This window comes from Giraffa tippelskirchi, chromosome 4 (assembly GCF_054371585.1).
Source record: "Giraffa tippelskirchi isolate mGirTip1 chromosome 4, T2T-mGirTip1v1.2.pri, whole genome shotgun sequence".
Lineage (NCBI taxonomy): Eukaryota > Metazoa > Chordata > Mammalia > Artiodactyla > Giraffidae > Giraffa > Giraffa tippelskirchi.
In genome coordinates, this window is record NC_137278.1 from 169,784,598 (window position 1) to 169,802,646 (window position 18,049).

At 41.7% G+C, this 18,049-nt stretch overlaps 2 long non-coding RNA genes across 2 annotated transcripts in view; one reads left to right on the forward strand and one right to left on the reverse strand.

Moving 5' to 3' along the window:
- The window catches only part of LOC145545953 (uncharacterized), a 31,221-nt gene extending 25,854 nt beyond the window's left edge, over positions 1-5,367 (reverse strand). Inside the window, exon 1 of the long non-coding RNA XR_014082363.1 lies at positions 5,307-5,367. This is a non-coding gene — a long non-coding RNA (uncharacterized LOC145545953). The remainder of the gene's footprint in view (positions 1-5,306) is intronic.
- LOC145545951 (uncharacterized) overlaps positions 1-18,049 on the forward strand; it is a 145,714-nt gene that overhangs the window by 58,951 nt on the left and 68,714 nt on the right. The gene's annotated exons all lie outside the window — the stretch shown is intronic.

Sequence of the window (18,049 nt, forward strand, 5' to 3'; positions counted from 1 at the left end):
GAGAGCCCTTTTTAGCCCTCTCAGGGCTAATCTTGGGTCCATTTCTCAGCAGGTCCTCAGAGCTGGCAGCAGTATTCAAATGAGATAAAATTCCTCAAAGGCCCTGGAAAGTAACTGATGTATCTCTGGATGCTGAGGAATAATCCTCAGAGATTAAAACAGCATCTGTGACCAAACCTTCACAAAAGATCTTAAGTCTGAATTCAAGTTGCTAATTAGATCCTTGCTTATAATGTTAGATTCTTTCAGAGGTTTAGTGGGGGGTAGGGAATGTGAGTGGAGAAGGGGGGTTAATACATAAGAAAGGCAGTAATTAATCTTCTCTAAGGCTTAATCACACCCTGACAACTTATATGTTGATATGAGTTTCAAGTTGGTCTTTTCAGGAGCCTGTGATGGGGTGGATGTAGTCAACCCTGAATTTAGGTGGTGGATAATAATGCGTTTATTCTAGGGAGCTGTTCTGTGCACTGTGCATTTGGCAGTGGATTGTATCAGATGTTTCTGGAAACTTTATGGAGTTAAGGCTTGGGGGATTTAGAGACAAAGTTGCCTGGCTGGCCAGTGGATACAAATATCTTGATCTTCCTGGCTGCCAAGTCAGATGCTCATATTATGAACTTCTCTCTGAGAGGAACGTGGATCTAAATATAGAAGAACATGGAACTAAATCTCGCAGAATTTTGAGTATGGAGTGCATTATCCAGGTGCAGTATTGTTTCCTGCCATGAATGTTAGGACCTGTCATCCACATTCTGTTTTCTGCTTGATGGTGTCTTTCCCGTTTTATAATCCTGCCACATCACATTGCAGGGTACCACACTGCATCACAGCTCTTTCTATTTCCTTCCTTCCTATAACATATCATCTCTGCCCATCCCACTGCATTCAGTTTCATTATACCCATCTCATCCTATCCTATCTCATCCAGTCTCATTCCTTCCCATCCCATCTTATTCCTCTTTCTTGCATCCATTTCCATCCTGTGCCTCCCCATTTATTCTCACCTCATTCCATTCCAGACAACGTGACTGAATTAGGAAGCATCATGATGAATGGAAAGATTAAAGGGCTGATAGCCAGGAAAGAGCCTTCCAGTCTCTGTCATCCCATTTAATTATGAAAGACCTTAACAAGTTCACTTCCCTTCTCCACATTTCTCAATTCTGCCTCTGAAATGTGAGAGATTTTGGTTTAGTCTGTGTTTTCAATCCTGGCAGCATGTTAGAATCACTTGAAGAGCTTTAAAGAACTATAGAACTTCTCCATTCCTCAACTTTTCCCCCAATCCCATGTATTTGAATTTAGTCAGTCCCTTAGACTGCAAGGAGATCAAACCAGTCAATCCTAAAGGAAATCAACCCTGATATTCATTGGATGGACTGATGCTGAAGCTGAAGCTCCAATACGTTGGCCACCTGATGCGAAGAGCCGACTCATTGGAAAAGACCCCAACGCTGGGAAAGATTGAAGGCAGGAGGAAAATGGGATGACAAAGGATGAGATAGTTGGGTGGCATCACTGACTTGATGAACATGAGTTTGAGCAAGCTCTAGGAGTTGGTGATGGACAGGGGGTGTGCTGCAGTCCATGGGGTCGCAAGGAGTCAGACATGACAGAGCAACTGAACTGAACTGACTCAATAGAACTTGAGCAAACTCCAGGAGATAGTGGAGGACAGAGGAGCCTGGTGTACTGCAGTTCCTTGGGTCACAAAGAGTCAGACATGACTTAAATAAAAACAATAAATAAAACAAATAGACAAATAAATAACAGACAGATTGAATAAAAACAATAATCCAAGGTAGGTCAGTGATTGGGTTTTTTTTTAGTTTTTAATTTTTAACTTAAAAAATTTTTTTATTAATTCAAGTCCATTTTTTTTTTTTTTATCCAGACATCCTTGGTTTTTCCCTTATGTCCTTTTTCTGTTCCAAGATCCCAGCCAGGATTCCATGTGACATTTAGTTGTCATGTCCCCTCAGATTCCTCTTGGTTGTGACAGTTGCTCACATTTTATGACCTTAACACTCTGGGGAGTACTTGTCAGGTAGTCTGTAGAGTGTCCTTCATTTGGTGTGTGACTGAGGATTTTTCATGATTAGAGTGGAGTTGTAAGTTTTTCTTTTTTAAAATTTTATTGGAGTATAATTGATTTACAATGTTGTATTAGTTTTGGCTGTATAGCAAAATGAATCAGTTATACATACACATATATCCACTTTTTGGGGGGAGACTGAGATTTTTAAATAATAAGCCTTCCAAGATAAATCTAATCTACAGCCATGATTGAGAACCACTGGTCAAGATGACCACTAAGGTTTCATGACTATCTACTCAATAAACATTTATTATACATTAATCTCATAACTGATATTATCCTAAAATTGGAGTATTCTTGCCTGGAGAATCCTCTGGACAGAGGAGCCTGGTGGGCTGCCGTCTACAGGGTTGCATGGAGTCAGACACGACTGAAACGACTTAGCATGCATGCATGCATTGGAGAAGGAAATGGCAACCCACTCCAGTATTCTTGCCTGGAGAATCCCAGGGACGGAGGATCCTGGTGGGCTGCCTTCTTTGGGGTCGCATAGAGTCCGACACGACTGAAGCGACTTAGCAATAGCATGCATTAGCATGCTGAACTCTGCATTCAGATGGGAATATCTTTCCTTTTCTCCTTTGCTTTTCGCTTCTCTTCTCTTCCCAGCTATCTGTAAGGCCTCCTCAGACAGCCATTTTGCTTTTTTGCATTTCTTTTCCATGGGGATGGTCTTGATCCCTGTCTCCTGTACAATGTCATGAACCTCTGTCCATAGTTCATCAGGCACTCTATCAGATCTAGTCCCTTAAATCTATTTGTCACTTCTACTGTATACTCATAAGGGATTTGATCTAGGTCATACCTGAATGGACTAGTGGTTTTCCCTACTTTCTTTAATTTAAGTCTGAATTTGGCAATAAGGAATTCATGATCTGAGCCACAGTCTGCTCCTGGTCTTTTTTTTTGCTGACTGTATAGAGCTTCTCCATCTTTGGCTGCAAAGAATATAATCAATCTGATTTCGGTGTTGACCATCTGTTGATGTCCACGTGTAGAGTATTCTCTTGTGTTGTTGGGAGAGGGTGTTTGCTATGACCAGTGCGTTCTCTTGGCAAAACTGTATTAGCCTTTGGCCTGCTTCATTCTGTACTCCAAGGTGAAATTTGCTTGTTACGCCAGGTGTTTCCTGACTTCCTACTTTTGCATTCCAGTCTCCTATAATAAATAGGACATCTTTTTGGGGTGTTAGTTCTAGAAGGTCTTGTAGGTCTTCATAGAACCGTTCAACTTCAGCTTCTTCGGCGTTACTGGTCGGGGCATAGACTTGGATTACTGTGATATTGAATGGTTTGCCTTGGAAACGAACAGAGATCATTCTATCGTTTTTGAGATTGCATCCAAGTACTGCCTTTCGGACTCTTTTGTTGACCATGATGGCTACTTCATTTCTTCTAAGGGATTCTTGCCCACAGTAGTAGATATAATGGTCATCTGAGTTAAATTCACCCATTCCAGTCCATCTTAGTTCGCTGATTCCTAGAATGTTGACGTTCACTCTTGCCATCTCCTCTTTGACCACTTCCAATTTGCCTTGATTCATGGACCTAACATTCCAGGTTCCTATGAATTATTACTCTTTACAGCATTGGACTTTGCTTCTATCACCAGTCACATCCACAGCTGGGTATAGTTTTTGCTTTGGCTCCATCCCATCATTCTTTCTGGAGTTATTTCTCCACTGATCTCCAGTAGCATATTGGGCACTTACTGACTGGGAAGTTCATCTTTCAGTGTCCTATCTTTTTGCCTTTTCAGGTACACCTCATTTTGGAAACAAGTAATGTACACCTCACGAGTCCCATCTGTGACCATATTCAACCACCTGTCTTCTTCCTACCTCTTTGTCGAATGCAGTGGGGACTTGCTTCTCAGGTGCCCATCTACCCCAAATCTATACACTCAGAGGTACTTCATTTATTTGCATTGTTTATTTTTAACTTCTTATTTTGAAAGAGTTTCACACTGACGTAAAAGTTGCAGGAAGAGTAAAAAGAAATGTTTTATAACCTCTACTCAGATTGCCCAACTGTCAGCAGGCTTTATTATTTTATATCTATGCCTATATCTCTATGTCTACTTTTATATACCATGGGTTTTATCCTTCTGTATGTACGTATATATGTATGTGTGTGTGTGTGTGTGTGTAGGCCTCTCTCTTTCCCTCTCCATTGCTCCTTCTCTCTCTCTCTGAATAATTTCATTTGAGAGCTTGATGCCTTTTTACCCCCAAATACTTCAGTGTGTGTATCGTTAAAAACAAAAACATTCTTTGATATAACCAGAGTACAGTGAGGCAGTAAATGAGAAAGTGGTTTGTAAACTGTAATGAATAGAAAGATCTGAGGGGCCCTGATTGTGATAAGGACTATTTTCTCAGGTTTCACCAGGAAAAAGGATTTTAGGTGGTGACCAGGAGGGAGCCACCACCAAGTATTGTCTGGGGCTTTGCATCCCAGGGGAAAATTCCATTTCATTTTCCTTTTCCAGGTTCATCGCTCACCTTTCCCTTGTCTGTGATCCTGGAAGCTCTAGTTCTTCCAGGAAGAGTTCTCAGAATTTTGCCTTTGCTTCGTCTCCTCCAACCCTGGGAGCTTGGCTGAGTCAGCAAATTTTTCAACCTTGCTACTTGCTCTCGTGTCTGGGTTGTTAATATATATACCTGCCCTCTGCGCTGCTGGCCTCCGAGAGCCGGAGGGCATGAAAATATCAGCTTCTGTTCATGCAGAGAATTTCCTATTAACTCTAATGCTTCATTTTAAAAAAAAATTCATTCACAGAAACTGGACAAGATTTTTACAGCTTTTTCTAGCTTATCAACCTGATTCAAATATCGTAGTGGTTATTTTAGCTTTTTTCACTCTGTATTTCCAGGATTGTTAAAAAAAAGTTTCCCTTGATTAAAAAGATATCATTTTCATGGCAGAAAATTTAGAAAGATCAGAAAAATATAAAGGGGAAAAAGAATTCCTTACATTTTAATTCCCTGAAGCATTTATTCTCAACCTTTTGGGATATATGATTCCAGTTTATCTTTCTTTTTTCTTTTTCTACATTTCTAATAAACTATTCAGTATTTATAGTTTTGAATGTGTTTTTTTCCCACAATTAGCTAATTCTGCCTTGCCTTCAAAATCCTGTTCAGTTCCCTGCCCATCATTGAAATTACCTGCCGATCCCAAGACAATGGAAGATAAACACCAACCTTACCGCCACATCAAATGGAGCAGGGGCTTGCTTGCTATGTCAGTTGATTTATAAATGACACAACAGAAGGCAGAATTCCAGGGAGTAGGCAGTTAGAGATGAGATGTATTCTAGATAGAGTCCCTGCAACTTTATTTACTAGTTTTGTGATGCTGAGGGAAAGTTTTCTCAATGTACCGAGTCTCAGTTTATTGTGAAATAGGGATAATGCTGTCTCTCAAAGTGGTTGTGGGGATTAACAGACACAATGCATGTAGCCTTCTTAGCATAGAGTGTGCTTTCAGTTAGTGGTAGTTCAATAACCTTCCTTATCTGTTGAAGAAATCTGTTTTTTTTTTCCTACCAGGGATCCATCCCCCTTCTCCTTATGACAGTGTCCTGATACTCCTCTGGGAAAGCTCTCCTAGCTTAGTCTATGTGGTTCAGGTAGAGCTTACTTCACCCCTCGCCCCAGGGAAGGGTGCTAGCCCTTGTGAGCTTGGCTATTCACAGCATAGCTTCTTCCCTTTCAGCACAGCAGTTGGTTCACAATGGATGTTAAGAACTGAAGGCATGTGCCCCACCCTACCATCTCAAATTCATATGCTGGAGCTCTAACCTCCAATGTATTGGAATTTGTAGCTGGGGACTTTGAGAGGTCATTAGGGTTAGATGAGGTCATGCTAGTGGGATCCCCGTAATAAGATTCGTGTCCTTATAAGAAGAGAAACAGAAAGTGGAGCCCCCTCTCTCTGCCATATGCGGACACAATGAGACAGTGGCCATCTGCAAACCAGAAAGAGAGCTCTTACCAGAACATGGCCATACCAGCATCTTGACCTTGAACTCCCAGCCTCCAGAATCATGAGAAGTAAGTGACTGTTGTTTAAGCCTCAATCTATGGTACTTTGTTACAGCAGTCAGAGTAGACCAAATCAGGGGGCATGTGACCCAGTCTGGGCATCAATAAGATGCAATTATAGAGTTTTGTTGGGACTCCTGGAAAGGAGAACCTTTCTTTCCTCTTGCCTTGAGGCTGGGATCATGCAAACATGGAGCTTGCAAGAGCTTCTGCCATTTATCCCCACTCCTCCAACCAGTATGGAGAAGCATTGGCTGAAAATGAAGCCAATACAATGGAAAGCAGAGTTAAAGGACAGGGAGATTGATTTCTGTTGATATTGTCTGACTAACTGGATCCAGCATTGCTTAAAGCTAGAATACCCAACTCTGCCTTTGAATGAGCCACCAACAGCTACCCCTCCATCCTTTCAAAGCAGAGTTGAGTTGAGTTCTGTCATTTGCAGTCAAAAGAGATTTGACCAAGATATGCTTCTAGCCTCTGCTTTTCAAAAATTGAAGGTCCTGCTACCGCTTTCCTCAGATCAAGTTTACTTGTGTATCAGGAGTGGTCCATTCAGAAGACTCCTAAGGTCAGATGGTTACTATTCAGACGGGGCACCTTTCAGCCTGGATCTGAACGCACAACTTCAGCAAATGGGGGACAAATGTACAGAATGCTTGATAAACCACAGTGTAAGTTAACTTCTGATGGCTAGGGGTAACAAAAGTTAATGAAGATCAATGTGGAGTGTGACATCTTATTCTTAGTTATTCCTAATTAATACTGAAGCAATCCTTTTATTTATTGAGTACCCCCCCATTTTTTTTTCTGTCTTGCTCAAGAAATCCAGCGATTGGTGCACATCTCTTCTGTTTCATTTTAAAAACTTATCCTTTTATAATTAGAGCAGACATGCTCAGAAAAATAATGAGAATGTAACTTTGCTTGTTCTGATAAAACCCTGTGATGATATGTATATTTCTAATCAGAACCATGTTTCAGAGTCATTCAGTCCCCTCTTATATGAGGTTGACTAATTATGTAGAAGTTACTTTTCATAGTTACAGTACTATTTATATGTTGTTCTCATGAACTCATATCATCTTCCAAACTTAATTTTGTATCTTAATACATAACCGATACAATTTTATCAAAAAGGATTTTAAATCTAGATATGTAGTAATTTAGGAATAAGACTATTTGAGGGTGGCTATAATTAATAGCATAAAACCTAAGTGATGGTTAAATAATACCCACCTTTACCCCATTAAGGCGTTTGTTGTTACTGGTTCAGCTGCTGAATAATGTTGTCAAAGACTATGCATTTTTCTGTCCTTCTGCTTCATTATCCTTAGTACATTGGCTTTTCCTAATCATAATTATATTATTATAATACCATAATTATAATAATATATAATTATAATACAATAATAATAATTGTTATTACCTAATAAATGCAAGATGATTGCTGCTGCGCCAGATACCACATTCATATCCAAGGAGAAAGGAGGAGGGAAGGAGCAGCTTCAGCAGTCTCTTTAATCAGAAAAGCAAAACCTTTCTGAAAAGTTCCTGGCACACTTTCCTCTTTACCTCTTGGGAAGAAACAGACAGGTAGCAAGGAGAAAAGGCTAAGAGCGATCACAATTCATCAGTTGGAGATGGGCATGATTTTGCCCAGAATAAAGTTGGGTTCTGTTAGAAAGGAATAAGAAAGAAGGATGGCTGGTCGGTAAGCAACTAACAGTATCTGCCACAGGTCTCTATTCCTGAATAAATAAGTTCCACTTTTATTGGATAAAATGCATGTGTTGTATATATTCTTTTATCTTCTTGTATATAAATATACAAATAAATATTTAGAAATGAATTAACACACGGGTAAAGCATTTAGAGTAGTGCCTATTAATAGGTACCATATAAAGATTTGCTATCTTTTTTGTCATTTAGATATCTATAGGTTTATATGTATATTCAGACAGTTTCTAGAAGTATTCTCTACTGCCTTCAGTAATTACCAGCATCTCTTTAACTCCTGGGATACAAATGGGCAACAGGTAAGCCAGCTATGTCCATCACTGGTTGCCAGCAATGCCCTTTGTGTGGTGATAGACTGACTCTGCAGACACACGTGTGGGCCTCTGCGGTGAGGGGGTGCTCTCTACTGTGTGTGCTAGGATGTAACGCCTGTGTGTGCTCGTTTCCTGTATTGCAACTCTCATACTTCAGCTAAGAAAGTCTCCTTGCTAGCGACCAACTCTCTGCTCCCAGCTCATGGCTACATCCTGCAGTATCCACTAACCCACAGGAGAGCCCCCCTCCTTGCCACAGCTGTGAAACTACAGTATTCTATGCTGCTTCTTCCTCTTTGCCGTGGCATTTCTTCCCCACTGTCTTCTCCCTCTGCTCAAACAGGCATGGAACAAGGGGAAATCAGAAAATATGATGTACACCACCCAACAATTCACCAAAGGTTGAAGTGTCCCCAGCCTTTACTGGGGGTGCCCTCATCATCTTCCTTTCATGCCTTGGAAGAGGGGCCGTCTTCTCTTTCCCCTGTGAGAAGAGAGGAACAAAACCACACTGACGTCTACGAGGACTCTGCTGATACCTCGAATCTCATCCTTCTCCTAGCGATCTGCTCATACAGAAGAGAGATTTGGGGGTTCAGCCTCCCCTAGACACCCTGAGGGAGTGTCTTCTCAGTGCTCTTTAGCATATGGGCTACTCAACACCACCTTGCCATTTGCTAATTCTGGGTCAACAGTAAAAATTGCATTTGAAATCCTGCTACTCTTGTTACTTTAACCTAATTAGAAATTATATAAGTTGATAAAATGTGCATGTAAAAGGAAATAGAGCAGTGTTCCCATAAAAATAAAGTTAAATTAATTGGAAAAATCAGAAAAGCCAAGTCATTTAAAAAATGCTGTTTCATCAGGTGTACATGAGGCAATAGTAAGTGGTTGAAAAATAGTCGTAAAAACGGAGAATGACTCTTCATTCTGATTGCTTCACGTGGATCTCTCTACTCTTATTCCATTTTAAAGGATTTGAAACTAAAAATGGAAACATAAAGGCGGTTTCTACAAGAAGACTGTGTGTGTGCCTGGTTGTTCAGTTGTATCCTACTCTTTTTGAGTCCATGGATTGTAGCCCACCAGTCTCCTCTGTCCATGGGACTTTTTCAGGCAAGAATACTAGAATGGGTTGCCACTTCCCTCTCCAGGGGATCTTCCCGACCCACGGATCAAACCTGCATCTCCTGTGACTCTTGCATTGCAGGTGGATTCTTTCCCCACTGAGCCATTGGGGAAGCCACAAGAAGATTGTTGTGTTGTTGTTCAGTTGCCAAGTCACGTCCTACTTTTCGAGACCCCCATGTGCTGCAGCCTGCCAGGCCTCCCTGTCCCTCCATCTCCCGGAGTTTGCCCAAGTTCATGTGAATTGAATCGGTGATGCCATCCAACCGTCTCATCTTCTGTCGCCCCCTTCTCCTTCTACCTTCAATCTTTCCCAGCATCAGGGTCTTTCCCAGTGAAGAATGGGGGTATCCAATCTGCAGGATGATGTGGAAAAAAGATAAGGGCCCTCTGGAACAAGAAAAATGTTCATGAATATGTTTTAGGTGGAAACAAAATTTTTAAGATGTGCATCTTTCATTTTTAAAGATCTGTCTTCCTTAACCATCTTTTCAACTAGCTGGTTCTAATTGCTCTGGATTAGGGCTTTTGCAGCAGTTCCCCAGCTGCTTGTCTCCAGGAGCCCTTGCAGACAATCTTCTAGCCTGTGAAGAATGTCAAGCAGCTTCCTACCTTTCTCAGAAAGGCCCCTCCCCTCCTTTCGCAGACCATGATCCTTCTCTAGCAATGATCAGGTTTCCAGCCTCCTTCTGCATCTCAGGATTCTTGCATGTATTTCTATTGCTGGGTGAGGGCAGACAGAAAACCATGGAGGTGAAGTGGGTTAGGGAAAGACTTGAGAACCATTTCCCGTGGGTCCCTTCTTGACTCTTTTATCCCTCTGTTTTCCTTCAGTGGTCTGGAGTAGTTTTTTTTTTTTTTAACCAGATACCTTGTCCCTCAAGCGTTAATATTCTGCCAAAAGTCTTCCCTGAGGGCTGTATATAAGATTCAGTTTTTCACAGTGCTTGTGTGTCTTTTTTGCTCAATATAAACCTTTATTATTAACTTTGTATGTACTTTGCCCAATTATGGCTTTGAGGTAATTAGATATTATCTACTAATCGGAGGGAACAGGAGACAGTCCTGCTATGTGTCTACCCACTTACCTAGATATCTAACTGTATGTAAGTGTGTGTATTTGTCTACCAATCTTCTAGACAACATTGTGCCTGGCACACAGTAAATGCCTGATAATGGCACACTGTGATTGTTAATGATCATTGATAGTGTTATTGATTGATAACAAGTTATCATGTTAACAATAATAACAATCATTGTAGCTAATGTTGATAACAGTGTTATCAACTGTTATCAACTGGTTGATAGTTGTTAATGTTCACACCCACGGTGTGTGTGTGTGTGTGTGTGTGTGTGTGTATTAGTCACTCAGTCGTGTCCAGCTCTTCGTGGCCCCATGGCTTGAGGAAGGAGTGATGTTTGTGTGTGTGTGCTCAGTTGCTCAGTTATATCTGACTCTTTGCCAGGCTCTTCTGTCCATGAGATTTCCAAGGCAAGAATACTGGATTGGGTTGCCATTTCCTTCTCTAGAGGATATTCCTAACCCAGGGGTCAAACCCAGGTCTCCTGCATTGTAGGCAGATTCTTTACCATTTGAGCCATCAGGGAAGCCCTCCTACCTGATACTTTTGTCCAATCTGCTACTGGGATTTTGTGGGTTTTGTCTTCTGGCTGGCTTCAGTTTTGATGTCTTCTTGCCTTTCACTCTTTTCCTGTCCTAGACCCTAACTCCAGTCCTGCTCTGGTCTCCATGAATTCCTATTTATCCTCATCTTGGATCCTCTGAGAAAGCTCTATTTCTCTGCTTTTCCCTGAATCTGGATAAAAAATAACAAACACAACTGCCCTCTCTGCCCCATTCCTCCATTCTTCTACCCTTTAGCCCAGTAAGAAGCTTTTGAGACAAACTAAAGTTTCAAAACTTCAAAAAAAATTAAAAAAGACAACCCATACATCTGTGTAAAGTATTAATGACAGGGTCCACCTGGAGAGGCTATTGGCCATGTTTGGATGTAGCGAGGGTATTTCTGACAGTAGAAAATTGAAAGCAGCTTTGCCCCATCACTCTGGCTTCTTCTTCAAGAGCCCAGGACACCCAGCTCCTGGTTCACAGAGGCTGTAAGCATTTTCTGTCTGCTTCTCTGCTGGACCCATTTTGCCTTTTCCAAACTGGTTCCTTGGTCAGAAGGTTTTGTTGTTGTGGTGCAGTTGCTAAGTTGTGTCAGACTCTTTGAGACCCCATGGGCTACAGCATGCCAGGCTCCTCTGTCCTCTACTGTCTCTCAGAGTTTGCTCTAATTCATGTCCACTGAGTCAGTGATGCTATTTAACCATATGCTCTGCCACCCTCTTCTCCTTTTGCCTTCAATCTTTCCCAGCATCATGGTCTTTTCCGATGAGTTGACTCTTCGCGTCAGGTGACCAGAGCATTGCAGCTTCAGCTTCTGCATCAGCCTTCCAATGAATATCCAGGGTTGATTTCTTTTAAGATTGATTGGTTTGATTTCCTTGCAGTCTAAGGGACTCTCAAGAGTCTTTCCAGCAGCACAATTCGAAAGCATCAGTTCTTCAACTCTTACCCTTCTTTATGATCCAACTCTTACATCCATACATGACTACGGGAAGAACTATAGCTTTGACTATATGGACTTTTGTCGATAAAGTTCTGTCTCTGCTTTTGAATACATTGTCTAGGTTTGTCAGAGCTTTCCTTCCAAGGAGCAAGTGTCGTTTAATTTTCTGGCTGCAGTCAAAATCTGCAGTAATTTTGGAGCCCAAGATAATAAAATCTGTCACTGCTTCCACTTTTTTCCCTTCTATTTGCCTTGAAATAATGGGACCGGATGTCATAATCTTAGTTTTTTTAATGTTGAGTTTCAAGCCAGCTTTTTCACTTTCCTCTTTCACGCTCATTAAGAGGCTCTTTAGTTGCCCCTCACTTTCTGCCATTAGAGTGGTTTACAGGCTTCAAAGAGCAGAGATGGTGTGTATTTTAGATTTTGATGGCAACACTGCAGCCAGGACCAGCCTGAACTAGGGTGTGAGTAGTGATGGGCTCTCCCAATTCCCATGAACACGATGTGCCAGGTCCTCAATTCCACATTGTAAGGGATCGAAAGCAGAGAGAACCACTTCTATCAGATGCAATGCACATGATTAACACTTCCCGTTGCTTCATGGACTCTTGCTGTGACCTCTGCCTGCTCTGCCAGCTTTTGCTCTCAATACTCCTTACACAAATACATCCCACCTCACTTCCTTGTCCACTGCATTACCCTCCAGAAACAGTGAATTACTTGCAAGTCCTACAACAAGCCTCATTGTGTCTTCCTTTTGCTTAGAAGACCTTCTTCTTTTCTGTCATGTCTTCTTGGCCTGAAACATCTACTTACACTTCAAGTCTCAATTTAAATGTTCCTCTTCCCAGAATTTCCCCTCTCTATTCCACAAAGACTGATGAGATGCCCGCCTAGGTGTCCTGCTTTGCTCAAAGGCATTTTCACCACAGAGTGTTTAATTGTCTTTCCACTTATTGGTCTCTCCCTCTAGATAATAATTTCTAAGAAATTAATGGCCATGTTTATCATGATATCTCCACTGCAAATCATAGGCACCCCATAAAAATTCGTGGAAGGAGTGATGATGAATGAATAAGAAGCTATAGCCTATGCTAGGCTGATTCTGGTCCCTCCAAATTAGATTCAACCCAGTGGTGTGCATGTATGCATGCTCAGTTGTATCTGACTCTTTGTGACTCCATGGACTGTAACCCACCAGGCTCCCTCTGTCCATGGAATTTTCCATGCAATAGTACTAGAGTGGGTAGCCATTCCCTTCTCCAGGGGATCTTCCCAACCCAGAGATGGAACAAGAGTCTCCTGCTTGGCAGGCAGATTCTTTACCACTGAGCCACCTGGGAAGCCCTCAACCCGATGGGGCCAGAGCAATCTGCTGAGGAGGAGGACTATCCAAATCAGTGCAATGTGTGCATGCTGAGTCGCTCTAGTCGTGTCCAACTCTTTGCGACCCTATGGGCTGTAGCCTGCCAAGCTCCTCTGTCCATGGGATTCTCCAGGTAAGAATACTGGAGTGGGTTGCTGTGCCCTCCCTGAGGGGATCTTCCCTACCCAGGGATTGAACCATCATCTCATGTCTCCTGCATTGGCAGGTGGGTTATTTAACTCTAGCTCAACCTGGGAAGCCCAGTGCAGAGGGCACAGCAAAGCTGTTCACCCAGGAGAGGCTACATCTGTGAGGCCAGCTTACCCTCTGGAGAAAGGGATCCCAAGTCAGAGAATCAGCCCCTTAACCAGGGACAGGTGCCTGGAGTGAGCACATGAAGGAGAAAAGAGGGAGAGGAGCAGACCTCATCACTACAAGGGTATTAGGCTTTGAGACAGGAAATTTTAGAGAATTAAGAAATCTAATCAGCCTGGTGCACTAAGAAGGAAGCTGCAAACTCGCGGGTGTGGAAGAAAGCAGGAGTATCCTGAGGGAGATCCTAATTAAAGCACAGCCGATTACAATTCCTCTGAAAAAGGAAAATGAAAGGACTAAGAAACATCTGCTGTGGATTCATGAAGGACTGCTCAAGGATACAGAGTGTGAGAAAAAGAAATTCTTGACAGCTCTGAAGAGGCACAGGACATGTTTGTTTGTTCTCCATCAGGCAGAGCTGGTGGGGGATGGGGCCCAGCAATGCAAAGGTTTAGGATTGTTTTAGCCAGTGGAGCAGTGTAAAAGGGAAAGGGGACAAGGCTTCCAGTACAGCCTAGAATGGCTGAATAACCTCTCCAGCTTTCTTCACATTGCCTGGCAACCAGTGAGAGGGGTCTTAGCCCTGCCCTCCAGTGGGAAGGGCTATACTTGACACCTGTTTCCCAAGGTCTCCAGGTGTTGGGCATCTGGTCATCCCCAAGGTGCCTCTCAGTATCTGGCACCTAGTCTCAGTCTGTCTGGTACACAAGTCCAAAATGTGCATTTCCCTTTGCAAGGTCATATTCATGATCACCTGTTACAAAGGAGAGCAACAGGTGGGGTCCCTTCTCTGGAGTTCAGACTGACAGGTTGTCCAGCTGTGCCCAGACCCAAGTATCCATCACTGCAGGTGAAGAGATTACAGGGGACCCACAAACCTGTTGCCCTCCTTCCTGTGCATTCAGTGATCCCTGAGGGTTTGCTCCAGGCTTTATCCTTGCTATTTATATTGTTAAAGAGAAGTTTAGACCCAGCTAGAATAAGTGCTCAGCTATCCTAGAGGTGACCTAGGAGTTGCTGAGCTGGAAGAGAACTCAGAAGTTATACAGCTGAATTTCCCACAAATACTGGAACATAAAATGTATTAATAAAAACCCAAGTAAGACTTAAACAACAATTTTAGATAATAGCAGTGTAAGAATTTCCAGAGGGTGGACCAGGAAATAACTACTATTGATCTGTAGAGAAGGAAGTGTTGACCATGGCCTGAAGGAGTCCAGAAAGGCCTTTCTTTGGGATCTACAAGGCTTGGTCTAGATCTTGAAGGGAAGATTTTCAAAGGTCAGCATAAGCCAGGAGAGCCCTCTGGAAAATTGATGAATGGAACAGAAAAATTCTAAGACTGCTGGAGAAGATAGCTTCTCAAACAAGTGCTACCCAGAGACATGGAAGGAGCTTACCTCCTTGATATAAATACATCTTCAAGGGTTCCAATAATCTGATGCTGTATAACAAACCATCCCAAATTGTAGCGCCCCAAAACAACCACTGTTTTATTTTATCTCATAACTTGGTTGGTCAGGAATTCAGACAGGGCTCACCTGGATGATTCTTCTGTTCCATGTTGCACCTAGAACCATGGTATTCAACCAATGGCTGGGCTGGGCTGTAGGGTCTAATATAACTTGTTTACACCTGTTGCCTTGTCATGGATGACTAGAAGACCAGTCTCAGGTCACTCTCCTTTTCCATGTAGTCTCAGCATCTGCCACTCCAAACATTCTCTCCTGCATAATAGTCTGACTTCTCACATAGGTGCTCAGGGCTACGAGACAGTGTTTCAAGAAACCCAAGCAGAAGCAGTAAGATTTCTTATGTCAAAGTTTCAGAAACACCCCCCACCCCGTCATTTCTGTCACATTCTATTAGTTAAGTAAGTCCTAAGACTGGTGCAGATTCAAGCAGAGGGGTATTAAACCCCATCTCTCAAGCTTTCATTTCCATAGTTAGTATTTACAGAGCTCCTTCCCTGTGTCAAGGCATGGCTAATTACTACTGGGGGTAACAAAAGAGAATTATTCATATACCTAACCTGGAGAAGTTTATAGTCCAGTAATAGAGGCAGATGTGCATATAATATGATAATGACTAGAAAAGGAAGGAACTAAATGAAAAAAGAGCATAGAGAAAAGCAGCTTGCTTCAGAGGTTAGCAAACTATGCCCTATGTGCCAAATCCAGCCTGCTACCTGTTTTTATAAGTAAAATCTTATTGGAACACAGCCACACTCAGTTATTTAAATAGAGCTTACTTTTGCACAGCAGTGGCCGAGTTGAGTAGTTACAGCAGAAACCATATGATCTACAAAACCTAAAATATTTACTTCCTGGTCTTTAACAGAAAAAGGTTGTTGATTTCTAAGCTATTTTAATAAGTGTGGCTGAATGCCAGGAACCATCAGTTCAAATTTGGGGCAACTGTACAGGTTCTTTTTTTGAGTGTGTTTGGACAGAAATCCTTAATTTTCTACTTTATTTTCAATATATTTTAGTTTGCTCATATCGTGTATGCTTTATATTATATATACATAATTTTATTTATTCAAAACCCTCTCTGCACAAACTTTGTGGTAGATCTTTCTTGTGAAGAACTTAGATAGTGGAAAAGTCAAGTATAAAAATAACTATAATACAGGACCAAAAAACCCACAAAACACAGGCAAGCATGTGGAAAATGAACAAGGTTGAGCTTAACCACATGCCAGTCTATGTATATTATTCATTTAAATACCATAATAATCTTATGCGATAGCTATTAATAGACCATTTTATAAATATAGAAACAAAGGTTTAGAGAAATCAAATAATTTGCCTAACGGTGATTAATCGGTAGGTTGTAGAATTGAAATTCAATGAAAGATTTTCCATTCAATCTATTTACTGAAGTTTTATTTGTTTTCTATTGCTCTATTTTTCACTTCTTGAGTTTCGTTTTGTTCTTTTTCAAATCTGGTGGTAATTTTTTGTAGTTATTATATTAGTGACTCTCTTCCTTCTTTTATCTCTTTGAATATTTTTAAACATACTTAAGTTGGAAACCTCATCCCCTACCTGGCCTTGGCTCCAAAATGTCAGAATGTTGGGTAAAAAGTAACATACTGAATACCAGAAAAACAGCTTAACTTCTCTAAAACTGAGTTCTTTATTTTTTTGGGCTCCAAAATCACTGCAGATGGTGATTGCAGCCATGAAATTAAAAGACGCTTACGCCTTGGAAGGAAAGTTATGACCAACCTAGACAGCATATTAAAAAGCAGACATTACTTTGCCAACAAAGGTCCATCTAGTCAAGGCTATGGTTTTTCCAGTGGTCATGTATGGATGTGAGAGTCGGACTGTGAAGAAAGCTGAGCGCCGAAGAATTGATGCTTTTGAACTGTGGTGTTGGAGAAGACTCTTGAGAGTCCGTTGGACTGCAAGGAGATCCAACCAGTCCATCCTAAAGGAGATCAGTCCTGGGTGTTCATTGGAAGGACTGATGTTGAAGCTGACACTCTAATACTTTGGCCACCTCATGCGAAGAGTTGACTCATTGGAAAAGACCCTGATGCCAGGAAGGATTGGGGGCAGGAGGAGAAGGGGACGACAGAGGATGAGATGGTTGGATGTCATCACCGACTCGATAGACATGAGTTAGGGTAAACTCCAGGAGATGGTGATGGACAGGGAGGCCTGGTGTGCTGCGATTCAGGGGGTCGCAAAGAGTCGGACACGACTGAGCGACTGAACTGAACTGAAGTTTATGAAGTAGTGCTGTTATTATTATTATTGTCTTTGTTGTTGTTATTATCATCCACAGTTCTTGACATGTGACTCTAACACTTGTATGTCTACTGACTCTCACTGACATTTATTCCTCATGTAGTTACTAATTTTTTTTTTTTTTTTTTACTACAAGCTCATTTTTAGTTGCAACTGGTGAATCCCATATGTCCTGACATATGGAGATAGCCAATGAAGACAACTTCCTCCAGCTCAGGTGGTCAGGAAAGTTCATTGCTCCTTCTCCAAGGAAGGAAATAAATATAGAATAAAGGAAGGAAGGGGATAAAGATAATATGTTTTACTTTTGTTTGTTTTTAATTTCTATGTTTCTATTTCATCTCCTTTTGCTTCAGCTTGTGAATTGAGATCTTTCATTTCATTTCTTACTGGTAGTCTTAAAGTTAGCTATTTCTGTTCTTTTAGTAGTTGGATGTTTTAATATGTATGTTGTTGTTGTTGTTTAGTCACTCAGTTGTGTCTGACTCTTTGTGACCCCATGGACCTAGCCCTCCACTCTCCTCTGTCCATGGGGATTTCCCAGGCAAGAATACTGGAGTGGGTTGCTATGCCCTCCTCTAGAGGATCTTCCTGGCCCAGGGATCAAAGCCATGTCTCCTGCATTGCCAGGCAGGTTCTTTACCACTGAGCCACCAAGGAAGCCCTTTAAAATGTATATTTAACTTAAAATAATCTA